The sequence below is a fragment of the Onychomys torridus genome, chromosome 2, assembly GCF_903995425.1.
Source record: "Onychomys torridus chromosome 2, mOncTor1.1, whole genome shotgun sequence".
Lineage (NCBI taxonomy): Eukaryota > Metazoa > Chordata > Mammalia > Rodentia > Cricetidae > Onychomys > Onychomys torridus.
The window spans coordinates 236,888-261,131 of record NC_050444.1 but is presented as its reverse complement, the minus strand read 5'-3'; the positions used below and the strand labels follow the sequence as shown (position 1 = coordinate 261,131).

The window sequence follows — 24,244 nt, the reverse complement described above, 5'->3', positions numbered from 1 at the left end:
TTCCTGCCTGGCTGTCAGCTTTCTTGCCATAGACCCAAACATCTTTATTTATTATAAAATAGGAGCACACATATTCATAGCATACAGGACAGACATCCCACAGCAGTTGTCCTTTGCAATGGTGCCTTTAGTCAGTTTGCAGAGAACAACCCATTATCTTAGCAACAGCCTGGGTTGTTTGGGGATTTCCATTGAACTCCATTGGCCAATAACTCAACTGTAGCACAAATCCTAATTGGTCTTAATAAAAGGTATTGGGGTAAATGCTGAGGAATCAGAGAAGCTGAAGAAGCAACAGCTACTACCTCTTACCTCGTCATCTCCTCAGCCTATCTCCTCCCATCTTTTATTCCACTCTCCATCCAGCTGTTATCACTGCCTGACTTTTTTTCTCTTTTAAATTGGATTAATCCTGTGAACTCCTGATCTTCATGCTTCCTCTTCCCAAGTGCTGGGACTAAAAATGTGTGCCCCCAGTGCCTGGCCTCTATGGCTAACTAGTGGTCCAGACTCTGATCTTCAGGCAGGCATTTTTTGTTAGATCATAAATTTTCACCACAAATGCAAACTAACCTGCTACTGGAGTACTTGTTTTATTACACAAGATGAGATGTCCAGTTGGGACTCTGTCACCCCACTACTAGAAGACTTCATTAAGATCTCCTTCTAATATTTTAGGTAGTTTCCACTTAACTAGATTTCATTACCATGCTTCAAATACCCATCAATTCTGTATCTCCTCACATTCCCTCCATCAACCCTATCTTCTCCCATCCACACATGATCCTCCCATTCATGCCTTTACCCAACTCTAGGCTATTCTATTTTCCCCTTCACAAGACAAAACTCACACCTGAAATCAGGGGATCAAGAATTAGAAACTACATAGCCCAGAGACTTAAGGTAGAAGCAAAAACTTCTAATCTGAAAATAAACAAACAAACAAACAAATAAATAAATAAATGAATAAGTAAATAAATAAAATGACTCCTAATGATATTCTGCTCATAGATTGGTGCCTTCCTCATGCAGCAGATGGGAACATATACCGAAACCCACTGCCAGACATTACACACACACACACACACACACACACACACACACACACACACACATCTTCTGAGCAATCATATTCATAGAGAATTGTACCGTACTTTGAACATAGAGAATTGTACCGTACTTTGAACATATTGTTCTTTCAATAAAAAAGATAGCCTTTAAGTTAGATCAGGGAGTGTAAAATTGCTGCAATTCTCTGAATAATTATGTTTCTAAAATGCATGTGCTTAAATCCTACCCCAAAGGCAGTGACAAGAGAAGCTGGGCCATTTGAAAGGTAATTGGTTTTTATTGCTGAGTAGTACATTTTGTATATGTACCACATTTTCTTTATCCATTGTTCGGTTGAGGGGCATCTAGGTTTTTTCCAGATTCTGGCTATTGTGAATAATGCTGCTATGAACATACTTGACCATGTTTCCTTGTGGTATGATTGAGGTATATGACCAAGAGTAGTATCATTGGGTCCTGAGGAAGATTGATTTCTAATTTTCTGAGAAACTGCCATACTGATTTCCAAAATGGCTGTACAAATTTGCACTCCCACCAACAGGAGAGGGGTGTTGTGTTGCCCTTGCTCGATATCCACTCCAACATAAGCTGTCATCAATTTGATGATCTTAGCCATTCTGACTGATGTAAGATGGCACCTCAGAGTCATTTTGATTTGCATTTACCTGATGGCTAAGGATGTTGAGCAGTTCCTTAAATGCCTTTCAGCCATTTGAGAGTCTTCGGTTGAGAATTCTGTTGAACTCTATAGCCCATCTTTTAATTGGATTGTTTGGTATTTTACTGTCTAACATCTTGAGTTCTTTATATATTTTGGTGATCAGCCCTCTGTCAGACGTGGGGTTGGTGAAGATCTTTTCCCATTCTGTAGGTTGCTGTTTTGTCTTATTTGCTGTGTCCTTTGCCTTACAGAAGCTTCTCATAAAATTTGCAGGCAAATGGATGGAACAAGAAAAAAATCATCCTGAGTGATGTGACCCAGACTCAGAAAGACAAACATGGTATGTATTCACTCATAAGTGGATACTATATGTAAAGCAAAGGATAACCAGAATATAACCCACCGCTCCAGAGAAGCTAGCTAACAAGGAGGACCCAAGAGGGAAGCATGGACCTCCCAGGGAAGAGGAAATAGATTAGATCTCCTGAGTAAACTGAGGTAGGGGGAATATAGGGTAGTGGGTGGGGGAGGAGATCATAAAAGAATGGGATAGTTGAGCTGGAACAGTGACAGAATGGGAGAGCATTGAAAGAGATACCTTGATAGAGGGAGACATCATGGGGATAGGGAGAAATGTGGTGCTAGGGAAGTTACCAGCAATCCACAATGATGACCCCAGCTTAGACTACTATCAATAGTGGAGAGGGTACCTGAGCTGGCCTAGCCTAGTAATCAGATTGGTGAATACCCTGTCATCATAGAGCCTTTATCTAGTAACTGATGGAAGTATATGCAGAGATCCACAGATAAGCACCAGGCCAAGCTCCAGGAGTTCAGTCAAAGAGAGGAAAGAGGGATTCTATGAGCAAGGGGCATCAAGATCATGATGGGGGAATCTACAGAGACAACAAAACCAAGCCATTAAGAGCTCATGATCAATAGCTATGGAGCCTGCATGAAACTGGACTAGGCCCTCTTCATCAGTGAGACACTTGTGTAGCCTGGCCTGTTTAAGAGGCCCCTGGCAGTGGGATCAGACTCTATCCATGGTACATATACCATGATACCTGGAGCTCATTACCTATAGTAGTAGAACATCTTGCACAGCCATGGTGCAGCAGGGAGGGGCTTGGACCTCCCTCAACTGAGTATAGCAGGCTTTGCTGACTCCCCAGGGGAGGTCTTACTTTTTGGAGGAGGGGATGGGGATTGTTGGAGGGACAGTCTGGGATAGGAAGCAGGAGGAAGCATGAGGGTGGGTGATCTATGCCTAGTATGTAAAATGAATGAAAATATCTTAATAAAAAAAGAAAGAAAATAATTGATTTCAGCACATTTCTATTTCAGATTGAGCCAATGTCCTAAACATTGTCCCTTCCACCACACGAAGAAGCAGTAAGTAGATACTACTGATGAACTATTGGCACCTTAAATCTGATGGCACCTTAAGTTGGTTCTTGGATTTTTTTTAGTCTCCAGAAACACAAAAATTAATATGCATTGTTTGTAAGCCATCTAATTATACCCTTTCATCATGGTAGCCTGATGGCATACTTAGTAAACTGCAATTTTAATAATACTTCTCATGACTCTTAATGACATAATATAAGAAAATGTTGTAGTTAAAATGAATAATCATCAATGAGTAAAGTAATGGGCAAGCACTAGGATATAAGTTCAGATTCCCAGAAGTCATGCAAAACTCATTAACTATCAGTAATTCTAGCTCTGGGGGTGGGTAGCGAGGGTCACAATTAGTCTGTATAGCCAATTGGTGGGTATAATGTGATAGACCCTGTCTTAAAATGAGGCAGAGGGAAATGGAGAAAGATACCTAGTTTCAGCCTTGGGCATCCACATGTGCACTTATGGACATATACCCCTGTGCACCTATGTGAACACATAACAGGCAGACAGACAGACACACACACACACACACACACACGTTCAATGAATACCAGCAACTGTTGGGTGCTTTTATGGTAATGATTACTATCACCAACATTTACTTAGTCATATTTTCCCATCTTGAATTTTTCCCAAAGGTTAACATTAATGTTCTGATTCCTAGCCCATATGATATTGAGAAGTTATGAAACTTTAAAGATGTAGAGGCTAGTGAGAGGTGTTCAGGTTTGGGATGAATTGACTTCTGGTAGATCCTCTTTATCTTACCCCTTTATCAGCCTCCAGGTAAGAGGTTCTGCTCCAAAATGCCCTCCCACAATTCTGTGCACTGATCCTGAGGAAATATTTTCAGCTCAGTGTTGATGTTAGCTTATTAACCAAATCTGATTCTTTTGCTCTAGTGGACCAGCACCAATTTTCCTGCTAAAGCCAAAATTTCACTTCCTTGAACACAAATAGTGTCTTTGCTTTCCTCTGTAGCTTCACTAGTCTTGCACCCATGCTCTGGGTTACTCTAAGCAATATCTTCCATTTCCCCAGATATTTATAAATTCAGAACACTCAAATGTCAAGTTTTCCAGGTGAAAACCCCAGAATTCTCCACCTTCCTCCCACAAAACTGCCCAAGGCTTAAGTCCTTTTATTTTATTTTATTGTTTTATTATTATTATATTTGTGTTTTAATTTTACACATCAGCTATGGGTTCCCCTCTCCTCCCCCCCCCCCGTCCCACCCCACCTTCCCCCCAGCCCCTCCCCTCCATTCCCATCTCCTCCAGGGCCAAGACTCCCCTGGGGACTCACTTAAACCTGGTGGATTCAGTCTTATTCTCTGGTAACAACTTCTGTCCTTCTTACTTTTCTATTACTGTAATAAAACAGTAACTGGAACCACAGTAGGGCAGGAAAGGGTTCATTTAGCTACAAGTTACACTCTACTTTTTAGAGAAGACAAGGTAGAAATTCATGTCAGGAGCCTAGAGGCAGGAACTGAAGCAAAGATTATTGAGGAACATCGCTTACTAGATTGCTTAGCTACTTTTCTTAAACAGTCTAGGCCTACAAGTATAACATTGTCAATGCCCACTGAACACTGGCCCCTTGAACATCAATTACTAATTAAGAAAATGTCCCATAGATTAATCCGATGGAGACAATTACTCAGTACAGTTCCCTCTTAACAAATGACTATAGTTTGGGTGATAAAAATAATCAATACAGGTGGTTACAACAATTCCTTAAAAAAAAGTGGAATTTTCTTATAGAAATGATTTCTCATTAATATGTTTTCATAGCATTTTACCCACAGTGTAATGCCTTTCCAGTTTGTAATTAATTTTCTGAAAATTGGCCAATGTTTGTTGAGATTATGTAATATTCTTGATCCTTTTCTGTCATTTCACCAATGTTCAAAGCATCTTCAATCATGAGAGACCACCTCAGAGATGAATTCCTGTGCTCAACCATGAAAGTCAGTTCCACATATTTTGAAATTTTGTTATACTGTTTTAATAATCATCTTAATTTCATTTTTTGTTATTCAACTGCTTGTGCAGCTATTTTCTCCTCCTAAATCATGGAATCTATGTCACTCATGTGTGTAAGAATCAGTTTCTAACCTCCTGTGGATGTGATTATATTAACTTCATCCATGAATCATGGATGTTCCCAGTGGTGTCTAGAACAGTGAGTTCTTCCTTAGTCTATTTCAGTAACAATCTTCTTCTTTAAACTTCATAGAGCCAGTCTTTGTTGGATTCAGTCATTTGACCTGAAGTTTTTCCTGACCTTCAGCTTCACAGAACTGAGTGAGGATTCTTGTTTGGATTAAGTTTTAATTGAATGGAGTGGAGTAGCTTCTTTGAGGTTATACCTAGATCACTGAAAGTCTCCTAACAGAGATAGCGCCTCCATTTGCTTTCAGATAATGTGCTATCAAATAGTAGAGCACTGATAAATCCCTTCAAGTGTGTTCCTTTTGGAGTCACACTGGTTTAGTCTGAATATCATAGCATTTGGACTATGAGTGCTTCTCCTCTTCCCTAATATACCTCATTCCAAGCTTTTATTTTAAAGTAAGAGATGTGTGACTGTCTTTCTTAAAATATAGAGGCTTAACATACAGTTATTAATTTCTTCATTTCAGGAGAATAGCAGATTTGTAGAGGAGAACACAAATATTTATTAAATTTATGGACATCTTGATTGGTCATATTCACAATACCTCAAAAGAATTACAATAGTATCAAAGATTACTGATCCCAGACCACTATGAGGGACACAAAAATAAAGACAACCCTGTAGTACTCTAAGATTAACCAAAATGTGACACATGGCAGGAAGTGAGGGCACTTTCAGAAAAATTATCCTCATAGAGTTACTTGAACAGAGTTGCTACAAAGCTCAAGTTGTTTTTTTTAATACAGTATTTTCCAATTGCAACAGAGCAAAAAACAATTAAAGAGATATGCTGATATTTCCAAATATTTCTGGATAAATGTTTAAGAGGTTATGACTTCTAATTATTGAGCAATGAATGTATATTAACATTTATTCATAATAGAAAAATATTGGCAGGCCTCTGTTATAACTTAGGTATGAAATGCCCCACAAAAGCCCTTGTTCTGAGTGTTTCTTCCTCTAACACAGTGCTCAAGTGTGTTAGGGGAACAGAGTTGTGGAGCCTTAATAGGTAAAGCATTGCTTCAGGAAGTAGTCCATTAGAGTCCAGCATTCAAAAGTTATACTCAGCCCATTTTCCTTTCTCTGAACTCTGATTCCTGTTCTACCATGATGTTAGAAAATGTCACCACAGACTGGCTCCCGCATCATATCATGTTTGAAGGGAATCTTACATAATAGATTGAATTCTCTCTGAAACTGTGAGTTGAGGAAAACTGTTCTTCACCTAAGTTGTTTAAGTAAGGCTAATTTGGCATACTCATATATTTAACTTCTATATTTAAATAGAAGCCAGTTTATACTGTGCACATACACGTTCATGTCTAATAAAAATTTAGAAGAGAACATTCAGTTATTCAGATCACTGGTGAAAATTTTATCAGGTTTTATCTGAAAAAATTAAGGAGAAAAGAATGATTTACTTAATTATTTTTTTGTGCTTTGTATGTAGTACTATGGAAGAATCCAGTGAGTTTTAAAGAGCATCAAGTTGAAATGTTTTATCTCATAGAATTAAAACTAAGACTAGGAGCTTATAATCTTCTTAAATTCACAAAAAAATAATACATTCAAGTTAAAATGAGAGTTGAAGTATCCATTACAATGAATTTTTCATTCTAATATTCATGATACAGCATAACATACAAGCCAAACAAACCCTTTCTTACCCAAGATCCTTTCAGTCATATATTTTTCTCATGGTAGTAGAAACCTAATTATGACACTAGGATTATATTCAAATGAAAAAATAGTATTGGAAAATTTTTATATATATTCTTGATCCAATAAAGTCAGGATATCTACTATCATTAGATTATAATAAGCTAAAATGTTAGTGTCATTTTAATATTTAGAGACTGATGTGTTCATGAAACAAAACTAGGAAGGGAGGTAGTGAGGAATGAGGGTACAACTCAGTGTTTCTAAAGGTCAAATTGCCCTGCAATATATCCATATGAAACCAAAAGCTGTCCAGAGACACAGTTGGTGATAATTACTGCAATCTGTGTACTTAGCATATCTCTCACTTTTTTTTTTAACCATTGTTGAATAGGTCCAAAACTGACATGTACTCTTAGAATTCATGAAATTCCAGGGATAAAAATAAAATCAGAATGTAGAAATGAAACCCTCATTAGAACATGGTAAGTTTGAGGGAAGCTCATCATTATATTAAGAGAGATGGTGGTAGCAGTAATATTGTAGATATTAGGGAAATAGAGTAAGAGAAGAAGTTGCAATGGAAGACAGGGTCAGAAAGTATTTAGCAGTAATGAAGAAAGAGGCTATCATAGCAATGCAATGGTGATGCTGGTAGGGCATGCTGTCATAGAAGTGTAGTGGTGAGTTTGGAAGACAGGCTGCCATAAGTAGTGTGGTGGTGATGCTGGAAGAAGAGGCTATCATGGAAGTGTTAAGTAATGCTGGTAGGAAAGGCTGTCATAGCAGTGTGATGGTGGTGCTGCTGATATCAGTGGTGTTGGACAGTAGTACTGGCAGCAGTGATGGTACCAGTGTTAGGACTAATGATCTGAGAATCATTTAGAGCAGAACCAATTGTTTTGGACAGTATTTTTTAGTGGTAGAAGTACTTGTAATTGTTGGCACAGGAAAGAGACAGGGAAAATGACAAGAACTTGGGAGAATCTTCACTAAGAAATCAAATTGAAGTACCTCATGAGTTGAGAAACAAGAATTCTTGCACACAACTCACATTTGCTTAATGCCTTTCTCCTGTTCCAATGTTCAACCTAAAATTCTCTAGGAATGTTACCAGAAACCTCCGGTGCATCCCTGGTGGCTCCTTGTTTTGGCTTATCAGATTGTAATCACACTCAGTGTATCTTCAGAAACATCCTATAATCTCATTTATGAGAAGGAGAAAGAGAGACAAAAACAGAGGCAGAGATAGTGAGGTTTCTTGGCAATCTTTTGGGATATAACAAATGCTATACATCAAATAATTGTAAATTGCCCTTGGAAAGCCATATTCATAGGTATGTCTTATTCTTTTCCCCAAACACCTGTCTTTCTCCTAAACCTTTGTGTTTGAAATATATGTTTAAAATGTCTTAATAAACTATTAAATTATTTGAACAGCCCACAGCCAAGTGCTTTTGCATTCTTTAATTTTTCTCCTGAAGATCTTTCTCATTTTAATAAAACCCATGGTTAGCCAAAAAATGACTTAATGCCATGCATCCTAGATTGATCTGAGTCAAGGTCTTTAGAAGAGTAAGGAAATAGCTAAGACTGCTGAGGGTGACAATATAGAACTATGTCTCCCTTTGTGTGTAGCTAGAGTTTTCTCCAGTCCTGCCCAGCCACACTGCTTATAAAATAATCACTCAGAGGCTCATATTAATTAAACTGCTCGGCCATTAGCTCAGACCTACCATTATCTAAATCTTAACTTAGCCCCTTTCTATTAATCTATATCTTGCCACATGGCTCATGGCTTTCTGGTAACTTATATCTTGTTACTCAGTGCAGTGGCTGGCAGCATATCCTGACTCAGCCTTTTTCCACCCAGCATTCTCCTCTCCCCTTGTCCTGCCTACACTACCCTTTCTGCCTGGCCAATCAATGTTTTATTTATCAAACAATCATAGCAACATATATTCACAGCATACAGGACATCCCACAGCATCTGTGCCTTTATTACTGTCTGTATGATGTCAGTGTAAAAGGTGGGGTCAGTGGTAGGAAGCCCTGATGATCATACTCTAATTCTTACGAGTTTACTAAGGGTCAGGCACTACTCAAACTTTTACAAGTATTCATTCATTTTTATTTATAGCAACCTAAATAATGGCTTTGAATGGCTCCTTTTATGTTCCCTGTTTTGCAAGGTAGGTATTCAGCATAGGTTAGAAGGCTGGTGAAAGCATCTTGGCAAGCTTAAGTCCTGCTCACAGAACCATGTAATATGAGCATTGTATTCTCAAGATTACTCAACTTCATGTTATTCAAGGATTTATATATTTGAAAGATGCCATTTTAGCTGATGAATTATCAAATATAAACCCTGGAGAGGGTTGTTTAACTTCTCTATTCCTCAGGCAGCTTGTCTATCATAAGTCTGAAGAACTTAACTTACCTACAAGATTTAGTCACTGCTTGTTTCTTGGTTGCCTTGTTTAGTGAAGCAGGACTGAAGTGGAAGATGGTCAGGAACTTGACACTGTCACTGAGTCTTTAGCTTGGTTGGAATCTCAGTTACTATTTCAGTAGCTCTTTAATCCAGGCTCTTGGATGTTGGATTATTTTACCTATGATAGTTTAGAGGACAGACTTTCCTGGATTCTCCCTATTCAGTTACATCTAACTCCTAGACAAGGCTTCTTCTGAGAGCCAACCACATCTCTGAAACTTCTTTGCTCACAGTGTGACCTAGAAGAACATTTGATTAATCTGAGAGTCTACCTTTAGTTGTCTGTCTGAGAGCCTTTAAAAATGTTCCCAATTTTCTGCTTGAAAAAGAGATCCTCCCTGTTTCTGTGGTGGCAGTGTAGCAATTGTAAGGTTGGGTATTTTTCAATTGCTATATCTACAATGAGAAGGCAGTGAAAGAGAGAGAAAAGGACATCTCAGAATAAAAAATAGAAAAAATGAATGCAAAATGACTTTTAGTAGGTTTTTCTTTCCATTATCATTGTTTTTGAAGCCTTGTTGTATACAGCCCTCCACTTCCAGCAGTCTGAGGAAATCTCATTCATTAGTTTTTGTGAGCCACTCTATCTGGACTCTTTCTGAGATAGTAGGAGGTAGAATTCAACTCTCAAGCAGAACACAGAAGACTGTGTTTGAATTGAATGTAGAGGGGTTCTAGAGTGCACGGCTCTGCCTCTATGTCCTCTTTTTTTCTTTTTTTTTTTTTAAAAATGAGTATAGTTGTAGTAATAAACCATATATGATTATTTAGTATAAAACTGACTTATTTTGCCATTTGAAAAACTAGCTTTTTAACTAACTTGTTTTTGCTTTCAAATCATAGCGGTTATTGTCCATGCATCCTGTGTGTCTAGGCAGCTATATGGAATAGAGAAAAAATAGAAGTTTTAAGTTAGCTCATGCCATATCTATTTGCTGCATGGCCCTGTATAAACAGCTGAACTTATTTTAAGCATAATATAGTGATAATAATAATATGTCTCTCAAGGTGATAGTGTATATGCTCAATGTGCCTATCTTATGTGGAATGTTCCCTGCCTGAGAAGACTACCTGACAGTAAATTCCTCATAATTCAGGTTACCATCAATTCCTTAAGTTTTGTTTTTTATATTTTTGTTTGTCTCTTTTTTTTAATTTTGTTTCTGTTGCAGTTTATTAGAAGTAAATGTGATTTTGAAATATCGAGGAAATAGAGCAAACTTACTTCTAGGAGCTAGACTGCCTTTCCAGTCATGAAGCCACATGTCTTGGTTTAGGCTCAAACTACTATTGTTGAACTCTCAGGGCGCAGGAAGCACCAGTGCTTGGACAAGTCAGCAATTCCCAATTGGCCAGAGACAAGAATCTACATTTCTGTTTGCAGTCAGTCTTACACTTGACTAGTAAATGGATGGCGGGGTGATTTTAGTTTGTTTGTTGCTTCACTTTTTTTCTGTTTTACATAATTGAGAATTAGTAATGAGGACCTTTCAGCACATGTATACCCTCACCCGCAGATAGGTCTGACAGCATAGCTTTGCAAACTAGAGAATCAAGCAACTATTTTCTTCGGATCAAAACCTGAAACTACAGCAGGCCTCTGAAATATCTTAAAAGCAGTGGACCTTTGGTGGCACACAGCTCCCACAATGCATTTGTCCTAACTCAGCTTTGCCAACTGCATGTATAAACACATGAGATGGTGGGAAGAAATCAAACTATAACCTGATTTCAGGTAGTAAATGAAAACAGAAACTGAGGGAGCTGAAGAAATAATTCAGTGTTTAAGAGAGCTTGCTGTTATTGAGGAGGAACAAAGTTCATAGCTCAGCAGCCATATCAGATGTTTCACACACACACCTGTAACTCCAGCTAAAAGGGTACTGATATCGCCTCCTAGACTCTGTTGGTAACTGTACATGCATATGTACATACATTGGCACAGGCACATACACACATACACATGTGCATGCACACATGCACACACACACACACACACACACACACACACACACACACACATACATAGGCAATTTTAAATTAAAATTTAAAAATAAGGGAAATGTTGCTTTCTTCTTCCTTCCAGAAAGTTCCACTGTTGACAATACTTATGGATATAGGTTAGCAGGGAGAGACAATGAATAACTGCCTTTGATGACCCAGAAGAGCAATGTCAGTCTTCACTGGAAATGCAATGACCATGGATTTCACGGTATTAGTTAATTCAAGTGTTTGGAAAAATTATTTTAAAGCAAATAAATTTTAAGTTTTAGATAGAACTGCAAGGCCAAGGGCTTTTCTTAGAGTTGTAAGACCTAATGGTATGACTTTCTTCCACCTAGTTTGCCTTAAAACATTACACTCTCTGTCAGCTAAATGTTTACATTATGTGCTCTTTGTAAAACACATCGTGAAAATAGCCAAATAATTACTTAATAAGTCAGTCTGAGGGGAATATTCTTTTTCTGGGTAAAAAATTGTTGAGTGTGTGTGTGTGTGTGTGTGTGTGTGTGTGTGTGTGTGTGTGTGTGTAAATGCCATATTACAAGTGGAGGACATAGGAAAACATTCTGGAGTAGGTTTTCTCCTTTCACCTTTATGTGGGTTCTGGGGATCAAACACAGTTAAGTAAGTTTACATGGCAAACAACTTTACTTGTTGTGCTATTAGCCACCTCTCTTTGCTAGAATGTCCTACAAATTTAGGAATCAAATACATTTGATCAAACAGTGACATCAAAACATCTTTTAGCCTATTTATTTTATATGCCATAATGAAATGGTGAGCTCTGAAATGATAATAATTATACCCATTGTAAATATAAAAAGTTTTATATCACAACAAATTCATTTATGTGTTCCTGTTCTAGAAATGGTATCCAAAGAGACATTTGCACATTTGTGTGCTTTTGTAAAACAGTGACAAGGAGTATTTTTTATTCTGCTGAGGGAGGAAAATTTAGAATGGAATGAGAATGTGCTGACTCCACTGCTACAAGATGGTTTATAACATGGATATTCATGATAAAGTTACAAACTACAATGTTCTTCACAGATTTCCTTGATCTGCTCTCTACTAAAAATGACTCAAGGTAGAAAAAGTAATAGCAAGTGTATAGAAGCTTCTGTGTTTTGTAAATGAAATACGCTAGTGCTTATAACTTATATTAGTAAAATATCATTCTGCTTTTCATAATTTTGTGAGAGATTCTACTAATGCATGCTCAGGTAGAGTCTAATGTAAATTTTCAAAGTGAGCTCCCTAGAGCTCTGGATATATTAAGATATGACTTTGGCATCTGTGTAGGGATAGGAGCAACAGTCACATTAATCCTCTGGCTAAATGCTAAGAGGAATTGAGATGAAAATAGAGCCTGACATGCTATTACCCTAACACTCTACACTAAGAGTAAAACACAGACTAAAATTTAAAAATAAAAAATTTTAATCAGCACACACTTCAGATGCATCCTCTGTATCTACATAGAGTGCAAATTCAAAATACTTATATGCTTCTTATCTCTCAGAATTCATTTTTCCTCAATTCTTAGTAAATTGTGGGTCATCATGATATAGAAACAACAAAATGAGGCCTCTCCTCCACAGTTCTTCTCTCCCCACCTTCCCCTGCCTCTGCCCCAGAGAAACACCAAGCATTTCCTCTCTTGTCTATATTTAGTGTTCAGACTCACCCAGGTAGAAAGATAGGACAAAATTCAGTTTCCACTGGGATAGCTTTGCATTTAAGGCCAATGTGTCCTTGAAATGACCTCACTTATGCTTGGAATCTTGAAAAGTTTCATAAAAGCAGTAGTTATCAGGGTGCAGGATATAGAGAAGTGAGATGTTGGAATTAATGTAGGGCAAGAGACATACGTGTTACTTTTGTTAATGCATTAACAAGGTGCATAATTTATAGGTTGAGTACATAAAATCTTAATAAATTTAATATTTCAAAACCAAACAGGTCAACAAAGGTACAAATTAATAAAAGAATGATTTTATTGGAAGTGTACCCTGACAATATTTGAGGTCTAGGTTTGAGATTTTACATTTGAAATGAAATCTGTCATATTATAGTCTGATTTTTTTTCCTGCAAAATTGGGGCAGTCAGCTATGAGAACTGGAAAATGTGATTGAGTTGCACTGAGTGTGTGGTTTTCCTGTGATGCAGTGTACAGACTCTTTGAGTCTTGTGCAAATGACTAGAGGAAAACCAGAACAGAAGTGAATGTGTAGCTTTATTAAAAGTAAGAAAACAGAGAGGCTTACACAAGGGAAGGACCAACAAGCACACGCATCTATAACTATGACTTCTTATCCAGTTTATTTTTCATGGATCTATACAGAAGGAGAAACAAATCCTGGGACCAAGGATGGATGAATCCTTACTTCTTCCATAATTTTGGGTCTTCTATACAACTGTGAGCCATATATGACAGAATCTTAAGCATACACATTCCTCCTCATGCATAATTCTGAGATAGTAAATAGAAGCTTTCTCAGAAAAGTCATTTCAAGGACACATTGGCCTTAAATGCAAAGCTATCCCAGTGGAATCCTGACGACTAATGAAAATTACTGGACCTGACTCCAGCAATCTAGTAAAACAGTCTGTTCTTTCCCTGACTTGGGCAAGACTAAAAGTTTTAATGAGAATTGACTGCCACTTCCTTCTTAGCTATTGTGTTCAGTGCTCACTTCAGGCATTCACTTTTCTCTCTGCCTCAATTTTAGCTCAATTATCAATGAGACAGAATATTCCTCTTATCTAGTAATTTTGAGAATTCCTGACTGAAATTAAACTAATTTTGATAGCATCATTGAAGTGTTTTTTCACATTTAGTGCATTAGCTATTGACTTTAAAGAAAACTGCTTAGATGTCTGTTACCAAGAAGAGATAGATAAAGAGGAAACTAGAATATGAGGATTAAAAGGGGTCATTAAATGAGAAGGTAGGTAAAAGAAATAGAATAGGACAACCAGCTCTAAAGGACTATTGAAAATCCACATGGAAGCCTACTACTATAGATGTGTCCTAAAATATATACATATATGAAAATAATTTAAATGGAATCACTTTGTAATAGTGGCATAGAATATAATGCCTCAAGAAGATAACATATGCCACTAAGTAAAATCTCCAGTTTCAAGAATGAGCTATATCTCATTGAGTCATTGACCAAAGGGGTTTCTTTTGATCCCTCCAAATAGTACAGACTATCTCAAAACCTATTGATTACTGTCTATAGTCATTGCCCTCTTACTGAAGACAACATTTACTAACATTGTCAAACATGGAGAAATTAAACTAGTGCCTAATTAGAAGATTTACCTCTATTCACTAGTGTCATGATTTTGGAGTATTGTTTGCAAATTACCAGAAAAGAAAGATAATCATCAATTTTACCCAGTTACAAGCCCTATGGCATACAACAGAGTCCTGTCTGAAAAATACACTGGTGTAAAACTGGTAGAAATGTAATGGGAGTAACCAACTACTTCCTGATTGTTTTCCAGGCCCACTCTATGATGTGTAATGAACCGGAGACTAGATAGATCATGGGCCTAGAAGAAAACCTACTACCATTATTCTTCCAAGAGAACACAGCAATAAAATAACTCCTACTAATATATTGCTGATGTATAAATTTAATTGATCTTATAAATTAAAAACCAGGAGTCAAATATCAGGGTAAAACTATTAAATACCAGAGAAGCAGGAGAGCAGTCATCAGTGATTTCCTATTTCCTTCATTCCTCTATCCAAAAAGGCCAAGATCCTGTCTCAGCTTTGTCTTACCAATTACTGTCCTCTTTACAGCCCTCCAAACATCTGTGGTTAGCTAGTGACTGCCTCCACCCTCTGACCTCAAGCAAGCTTTGTTTGTCAAAACACAATGAAAATATCATACAACATATTGCTATACTCATTTTATCATGCACTACTCATCAAACGAGCTTCTTGTGACAGTAGCTTGGAATTGCCACAGAGATATAGAACAGAATTTGCAGGGAGTTGAGAAACTTTAGGTCACTTGGTGCTAAAATAGGGATGTCATTATAAAGTTCTCTATAAAGTTCTTCTATAAAGACTTCAGGATTTATGCAGAAGAGGTGAGAAGATTGTAAGAGCCAGGAAACCTCATCTTTCAGACATACACAGAGAAACTTACAGAGACTGAACAAAAGGCATATATATATATATTGCAATTCTAATTTTTCAATTTTTGTTTTATGGGCTCTTTAGGGGGAGCAATAAGTTGGCTGGGGAAGATATATGAGGATATTGGTGAGAGGAAAGAATATTATCAAAATATACCATATGAAAAAAAATTGAATAAAAATTTAAAAATGTAAAAGGAAGAGAATGAGGAAGGAAATGAATAGATTAGCATATGTACTGTTTGTGTTGTTCAGATCTAATTGAGGCAGTCATGTTCATGAGTTCTTCTCTGTCATTTCTAACAGATTGAATCTCACAGCAAAGGGAGGCAAAACAGGATCCCTTGATTCCTGTGTTTTCATCAGCTGGGGATTTTTGTAATGTATGTTATGACTTTTCCTATGATGAATTCTCTATAACTGAGCCAACTGCGAATACTGAGAATTAAATTACTTAGCAATTCTGTAATATTATTTTGGTAACATTTTATTTTATAAATTTGTCTTTGAACTGAGATTTTTATACTTTCATCCCAGGCAATAATGATCTCTATTCAGTTTTTGACATCATATTAACTTTCTGGATTAGGAAATTAGAGTAACTTTGCACTTCTCTTTCAGTATGTTTACTACTGAATCATCCATATAAACTTTCTAGGATTAATATCATATTTTTTGTATTACAAATATAATTGTCCCATATATTATTAAATAATGTGCACATTTAGTCATATCTTAATAACATAAAGGCATGAAATATATTCCCACTATGTTCTGTGACCTCAAATTCATTGGAAAATGTGTGTTGTTTGAAAACCAATGTTTCTTTTCTATCTGATCATTTTTCAGTATTATTTCATTATGAAAAATTTATTCCCTTAGGTATTGTGATGGTTTGAAAGAACATGGCCCCCATAGGGAGTTCATTATTAGGAGGTGTGACTTTAAATTTTGTGAAGAAAATGAGCACCAGGAAGTGGAATGGAGCTAATTCCTGTGTTCAAGGACATTAAACAGATTAAAAAATGGAATGAAGGGAATGGTGATTTCATGGCATGATCCTACCAGTTAAGCTTCCAATTTAAGGAACTTAAGAAAAGCTTAGAGTCAGGTATTATGATGAACTCCTTTTATACCATCACTGAGAAAGCAGAGGCTGCCAGATCTTTGAAGCCAGCCTTTGAGATCTGTGAGACCTTTGAGGCAGAGTTTGAGAATAGCCTGGTCTACACAGCAAAACTTAGGCAATGAAGGTAATTATCAAAAACAGAAAGATGGTTGAGATATAACTGAAAGATCTTTGAGACCATGACCACCCTAGTCTATAGATCTAGCTTCAGGACAACCAAGCTTAGGCAGTGAATAAAACTGGGGAAAACAGAAAGTTGATAAAGATAAAATTGAATCTGGGACCTTGCTGTAGCCCCTATAAGCAGCAGAATTTGGCAGCTTCAGCCCCTTGGTTCTGACTTGAGAGTTACAGATAGAAGGAAGGAGTTACGAAATTTTACTTTGTGACTACAAAAAGCTGCTGAAGCCAGGTATGTTTCAGGGGTGTCTCTGAATGGAGGACTGGATAAGCTGTTTTGTGAAGCTGGGAAATTCAAGCCTGGATTGCCTTGGAGACCACAAGATGCTAGAGCTCTGGAATACCTGCCAAGGAAAGCTGCTAACAGAGAATAGAACCAAGAGAGAGAAGAATGTTACAGTCAACAAAGCTGAAAGGAGCCGGAGATCTGAAGAGCATTTTGACATCACACATGGAGATACAGAGTTTGGAGTTTCCCAGCTGATTTTCAGTCTTGCTTTGCACATGTAATTCCTCCATCTGTTCCCTTTCTTAGGCTTTAGAATGGTAAAGTACATCCTATGCCATTATATGTTGGAAGTATATGATCTTTTTTAAATTTTGATTTTATAGCAGATTATGATTAAAAGATTACATACATCTCAGAAAAGACTTTCAACTTTTAAAGATCATTGAAACTATGATAGACTATAGTGACTTTTGAAGTTGGACTGAATCAATTTTTGCATTATGATATAGTTGCAAGTCTTTGGGGGGCAGGTAGTAGAATGAGGTAGTTTGAAAGAAAATGGTTTCCAAAGGAAAATGCATTATGAGGAGGTGTGACCTAATTGGAGTAGGTGTGGCATTGTTGAAGAAAGAGTGTCATTGAGAGGCACGCTTTGAGGTCTCATATATGTTCAAACCACATCAAGTGCCGCAGACCACGTCCTGTTTCATGCAAGTCAATATGCAGGTCACTTGGCTACTTCTCCAGAACCATGTCTTCCTGCATGCCACCATGTCTCACCATCATGATAATGAACTAAACATCTAAAAATGTTAGCCACTCCAATGAAATGTTCTCCAGTTATAAGAGTTGCTATGGTCATGGTATCTTTTCACAGAAATCCTAAGACAGAGGGTTGTGGCTTAATAGTGATCTGTTTGTATGTCAAGTTTACAGAGGTGAGTTGTACTGGCTGGTTTTGTGTGTTAATTTGACAAAAGCTAGAGTCATCAGAGAGATAAGAGCCTCAGTTATAGAAATGCTTCCATGAGATCCAGTTGTAAGGTATTTTGTCAACTACTGATCAATGGAGAAGGACCCAGCCTATTGTGGGTAGTACCATTCCTGAGCTGATGGTCCTGGGTTCTATAAGAAAGAAGGCTGAGTAATCCAGGGAAAGCAAGCCAGTAAGCAGCACCCCTCCATGGCCTCTGGATAATTTCCTACCTCAAGGTTCTAGCCCTGCTTGAGTTCCTGTTCTGACTTCCCCTAACGATGGACTATGATTTGGAAGTTTAAGTCAAATAAACATTTTCCTTCCAAAGTATTTATTTTTAACATGGTATTTTGTTACAGTAATAGATATTCTAAGATGAATATATTTTGACAAATATAATTTTCTTCTAATAATTCTTTTCTTTTCAAATTTATTGCTATAGTGCCCCTTATATCTGATTTTCTTTTGAAAAACTTTCCCTTCTATGTGTACTTACTTTTTTCCTAACTTTGTTTTTTCCTTATGTTTTCTAGCTTTCCATTTTTACTTCTTTTATCTGACCATATTGGTTCTTCTCTGTCTAGTCTTTATTTCACTTATAGTTTTTAATTTCTCAAGTTTTTTTTTTTTTTTGTTTGGAATGGTCTAATGTCTTTCACTGTTATTGTGAAATAAGAACATAACCTTTAAATTTTTACTTTTCTTAAACGTGTGTGTGTGGGGGGTGTGGAGAACAGAAGACAACACAATAGAGCTGTTTTTCTTTTTCCACAACTAATTCTGAGGTACAATTGCCACTACTACTAAATTATATAGATTCCAAATACCTTCTAAATACTCATCTTTATACTCAAGGATATCTGCCACTTTCTCATTTCACCAGAAGACCTTCTTTTTATAGCATACTAAGTTATTGGGTCAATAGTTCAACAAAATGTAGGAAATAAAAGACTGTTAGTTGTCCAGCCCGAAATAGGATAGCCAGAACTAGCCCTTATATCTACGACTTGGGACAGTTGTGGAAAAGGGGCTAGGAAAGTTGTAGTAGGCTTAAGAACAGAATAAATTCTATGATGTAGTATGTCCTGGGCAGGACAGGGATATTGTTCCTTTGAACTCTCAGAAACATGACTGCCTGTTTAGATCTGCAAACACTATACCCAGTTGGACATGACAACATGGATAAATAAAAATTTAACCAAGGTTTCACTCTTAGATAAAGAATTACAGTTATTGGCTACTGAAAGAGTGAGTTTTTGCTAATTGATTTGATTACTTTTATCAAGGATGAGAGCCCAGTCCTCAGTGGTCAGTACTGAACACATGTAAATAAGAGCAATATTTACTGGACCCAATATGTTACACAGAAGGATGATAAATGATGAAGGTGATAGACAGACAGACAGACAGAGAGAGAGAGAGAGAGAGAGAGAGAGAGAGAGAGAGAGAGATTATCCGAGCAGTTATGTTTGAATTCTATATAAACAAAAATATTTGTTTGAGACAAATACTTCTATTAAAAGATTGATATTGTTTACCTGAAATTTCAAATAAAGCCCTGTCATTTTTAGTTGTTAAGGAACTATGCACAGTGACCAAACTTATACTCTGCAGACTTCATTTTAGAGTAATGTAAACAAAGGCTTCAAGAAAAATTGGTTTGAATAATTATTAAATAATTTTTCTATGTTTCTTGGGATATGGTATTCCAGTCTTTTTTTTTAATAATAAAGGGTGACATAATATATTCTGTAACTATTTCCTACTCTACCTGGGGCCAAGAAGGTTAAAATATTGGTCAAAGTAAGAGAGAAGTGCAGGCTCAAGGACACATGTTTTGTTCACTTCCCAGGTTTGGAAGGACCATCTTGGGCTAGCTGCTTTGTTGCAGACTGGGATACAAAGCTTTAGGCTGGTCTGAAATCCCATCAGAAGCACCCAGTGCAGGTACATTTGGGGTAGTTTGCAGTCTTCAATTGATTGGAAATCAGCTAGAAAAGATGAAGTCTAGGGAGAGAAGATATATAGTTAAGTTGCTTAAAGTATAATTTTTCTTGTGTGCACAAATGAAATATTTAGACTAATGGTTCTGGTAGGTGGGGGAGGAAAGCAGGTTTAATATTAGGGAAATCAGGAGCCCACAATCAGAAACAGGCAATATTGGATTAGGTTTATACTGTTGGAAGACAGGAGGAAGTATCTTGAGTCATTTTGACATATTCCAGGTGTATACAAGTCTCATAACTCCCTGAAGGTTACAGGATTTTTGTAAAGTTCACAAAAAGAAATGAAGATTTTACATATTTTGGCATTACCATTGTCTTTAATTTGTACTGAAGTTCACATTGAAGAAAAAGCAGTATACTCAAATCTTTGGGTCATAATAAAAGCTAGAAGACTCAAAAAATTATTCTGGGTTAAAAGCATTAATGCTCTTTTCCTCTGTCTAGAGGACTGGATATATAGATTGGACAGAGATGTCTTTAGGACAATGAGAACAATTTAAGTCTATACATAGAAGACAATATAGGAAATTCAAAATGTCAAGCTTTATATAATAACAGGAGTCAGTGCATTATTAGGATTAGATTATCATATTTATAACTTAGCAGAACTTTGATGATTAATATTAAAACTCTGAATTTTGAAGTATTAATCTAACAATAGAATAGAGAAGAAAAATTTTGAAACATTTTTCAGTTTTCACATACCTTAAATCATTCCCTTTACAAATTGTATTTATATACGCTAAAGTACTTTCTTAGACAGTCAGAAGTTTCATAAACTTCAATCGTTTTCCTTCCAATCATTTGCCATGAAGAACAAGTGATTTATTACCGAAAGCCTTCATTGTAAAGCAAGTACCTTCAGATAAAGGAGTTGTAAAACGTCATACTGCAACCTCTTTGGTGAGTTTATCCCTTTCAGAGTCTACCAGCAAGGTAGACTCCTGATTTTGCACATGAAATGAGTTAACTTGGCAGCTGCGGCCTTGCTGGAGGAACTGGTTTTTGCTGCTGTTATCATAAAGTTACAGTTAGCAGAAAATTTTGTCAGAGATATGGGAAGGATAAATTATAGCAAGAAGTATAATCCAAATGGCCTTGGTATCAACTACAATGACAGAGACTTATTGTAAAGTGGGCAAATACTCTAGGATCCAATGGTCTTGATGGCTTTATTGGGGACAGTGGTGGTATGTCTTTGATGTCACACAAAATAACATTACATATTCAGCTGCTACATAGGGCAGCATAGGCCTTTGGCTAACCCAACCCAGAAGTTCTTAGAGATTTTCCTGTGGAGGATAACTTGGGAAATTGACTCTCCTTGGCCAGGCAGATTAGGGCAGTCAACACAGAAGTATCCATGGTATCCATTTTTTTTCTAGGGGCCTGGCAGTGGGCAAGACACAGGGCAGCTTTTTCCCCCAGTGGTTAATGTAACTACAATACAGTGGGAGTCATCTGTGGCCCATTAACTTCCTTGGAGACCTTAGTGTCATTGTTAATAGCTGGAATTTCTTTCTGACTCAGGGCTACCTCACTCAGGATGATATTTTCTAGTTCCATCCATGCAAACCTCATGATGTCATTGTTTTTCTCTGCAGAGTAGTACTCCATTGTGTATATGTACCTCATTTTACTTATTCATTCTTCAGTTGAAGGGAATCTAGGTTGTTTGTAGGTTCTGGCTATTACAAACAATTCTTTTATGCACAGAGTTCAGCATGTGTCCTTATGGTATGATCGAGCATTTCTTGGGTATATGCCCAAGAGTGGTATAGCTGGGTCTTGAGGAAGGTAGATTCCCAATTTTCTGAGAAAGCACCATATTGATTTCCAAAGTGGCTGTACAAGTTTGCATTCCCACCAACAGTGTAGGAATATTTGCCTTGCTCCACATCCTCTCCAACATAAACTGTCTTCAGTGGTTTTGATCTTAGTGATTCTGACGGGTGTAAGATGGTATCTCAGAGTTGTTTTGATTTGCATTTCCCTGATGATTAAGGATGTTGAGAACATATGGTATGTACTCACTCATAAGTGGATACTAGATGTAAAGCAACCCACAGCTCGAGGGAGGCTACCTAGTAAACAGGACCCTAAGAAAAACACAGGGATTGCACAGTGACAGAGAAATAGATGATATCTACATGAGCAAACTGGGGGCAAGGGGGGAATGGAGGGAAAGGGTCTGGGGAAAGAGAGCTCAGGCGAGTAGGAGGTTGCAGCTGGATCAGGAATAGAGTGGGAGAACAAGGAAAGAGATGCCATGATAAATGAAGACCCCATGAGAATAAGAAGAAGGAGAGTATTAGAGAGGTCTCCAGAAATCCACAAAGATACCTCCACAATAGACTACTGGCAATGTTTGAGAGAGTGCCTGAGCTGATCTACTCTGGTGATTGGATGGCCGAACACCCTAACTGTCATGATAGAATTCTCACCCAGTGACTGATGGATGCAGATGCAGAGGTCCATGGCCAAACCCCAGGTGGAGCTCCAGGAGTCCAACCAGTGAGAGAGAGGAGGGATTATATGAGCAAGAGATATTGAGACCATGACTGGAAAAGGCACAGGGAAAAATAGCCAAGCCAGCAGAAACACATGAACTGTGAACCAATAGATGTGGAGCCCCCATAGTACTGGACTAGGCCCTCTGGATAAGTGAGACAGTTGATTAGCTTAAACTGTTTAGGAGGCCCCCAGACAGTGGGAGCAGGACCTGTCCTTGGTGCATGAGCTGGCTTTTTGGGACCTAGGGCCTATTCTGAGAAACTTTGCTCAGCTTTGGTACAGGGAGGTGGGGACTGGACCTGCCTCACCTGAATCTACCAGGCAGGGCTGAATCCCCAGGGGAGACCTTGCCTTGGAGGAGGTGGGAATGGTTGGTGGATTGTAGTGGGGGGGCTGGTATTGGGAGGGGGAAGGAAGGGGAATCCATGGCTGATATGTAAATTTAAGTTAATTATAAAATAAAAACATTAATTTTAAAAAATAATTGGAATGTCTGTCTATCATAGGGAGCTTTTGTATTCAATATTTTAAATACCATATTCAGCAGATCTCTGAAGAGTTTGAGGACCATTATCTATTAATTATACCTTATTCCAAACAAATTTTGCTTAAGTTATGATGTGGAATGTATTTTTGTATGCTGTGAATATATGTCATTCCCAATGGTTAATGAATAAAGCTGTTCTGGCCTATGAAAAGGCAGGATAAAACCAGGCATAAAATCCAAGCAGAGATACAGGCAGTAGAAGAGTGAAGGTAGGGTAGACATCATCCAGCTGCCCAAGGAACAAGATGCCAGCAGTCTAGTAATGACACACCCATGTGACAATACATATAGTAATAAAAAATGGGTTAATTTAAGTTGTGAGAGCTAATTAGCAATTCCTGAGCAATAGGCCAAACAGTTTGTAATTAATATTAAGCCTATGAGTGATTATTTACAAGCAGTCTTGGGATGGTGTGGGACATAGAAAAGCCTCTGGCTAGAAAATTATTTTCTTTAGGCTTAACCTAAAACATCAGGAGGCTAGATAAAGCTTGTCATTATTTACAGAGAGTTAGTGCCTTCTATAAATTTATGATTTTACAATTTAATCTTTGTTTCATTTGAGCCTTAAAATTTGAGTTGAAGATTTAATTGAAGATACTTTAGAATTAAAATCAAATTTTAAGTAATGAATAGAGACACAGAACTTTATATGACCATGAATACAGTTCACATAGAGACTGGAAATCTTACTTTTTGATCCTTTCATAGCAATTCCATTGTGGAAAATCAGGGGATTTTTCATTGTTGTTGTTTTTGTTCTTCTCTTTTGTGACCCAGTTTATCCGATTACCTAAAGCTTAACAAAATTAGAAAAGACAAAAAGGCGAGACATATATCTGAAAGTCAGTTACTATTAAACTGAGTATGCCTTTAGAAATATAAACCTTATTCATGAAATATGTCTTATTCAAATATGTTTTGATAACTTGAAATTCTCTAGAATCCTCACATTAGAAGTTAGCAAAGAAAAAAAGTAGTTAGATATAAACCTTTTTTATTTTATTTTTTATTATTTTTA

At 37.2% G+C, this 24,244-nt stretch overlaps 1 protein-coding gene across 1 annotated transcript in view; it reads right to left on the bottom strand.

Moving 5' to 3' along the window:
- Sntg1 (syntrophin gamma 1) overlaps positions 1-24,244 on the bottom strand; it is an 826,637-nt gene that overhangs the window by 621,429 nt on the left and 180,964 nt on the right. Inside the window, exons 6-7 of the mRNA XM_036179958.1 lie at positions 23,917-24,022; positions 8,037-8,186 (exon numbers count right to left, since the gene is read on the bottom strand). The gene's annotated coding sequence lies outside the window, so the exon portion shown is untranslated. The remainder of the gene's footprint in view (positions 1-8,036; positions 8,187-23,916; positions 24,023-24,244) is intronic.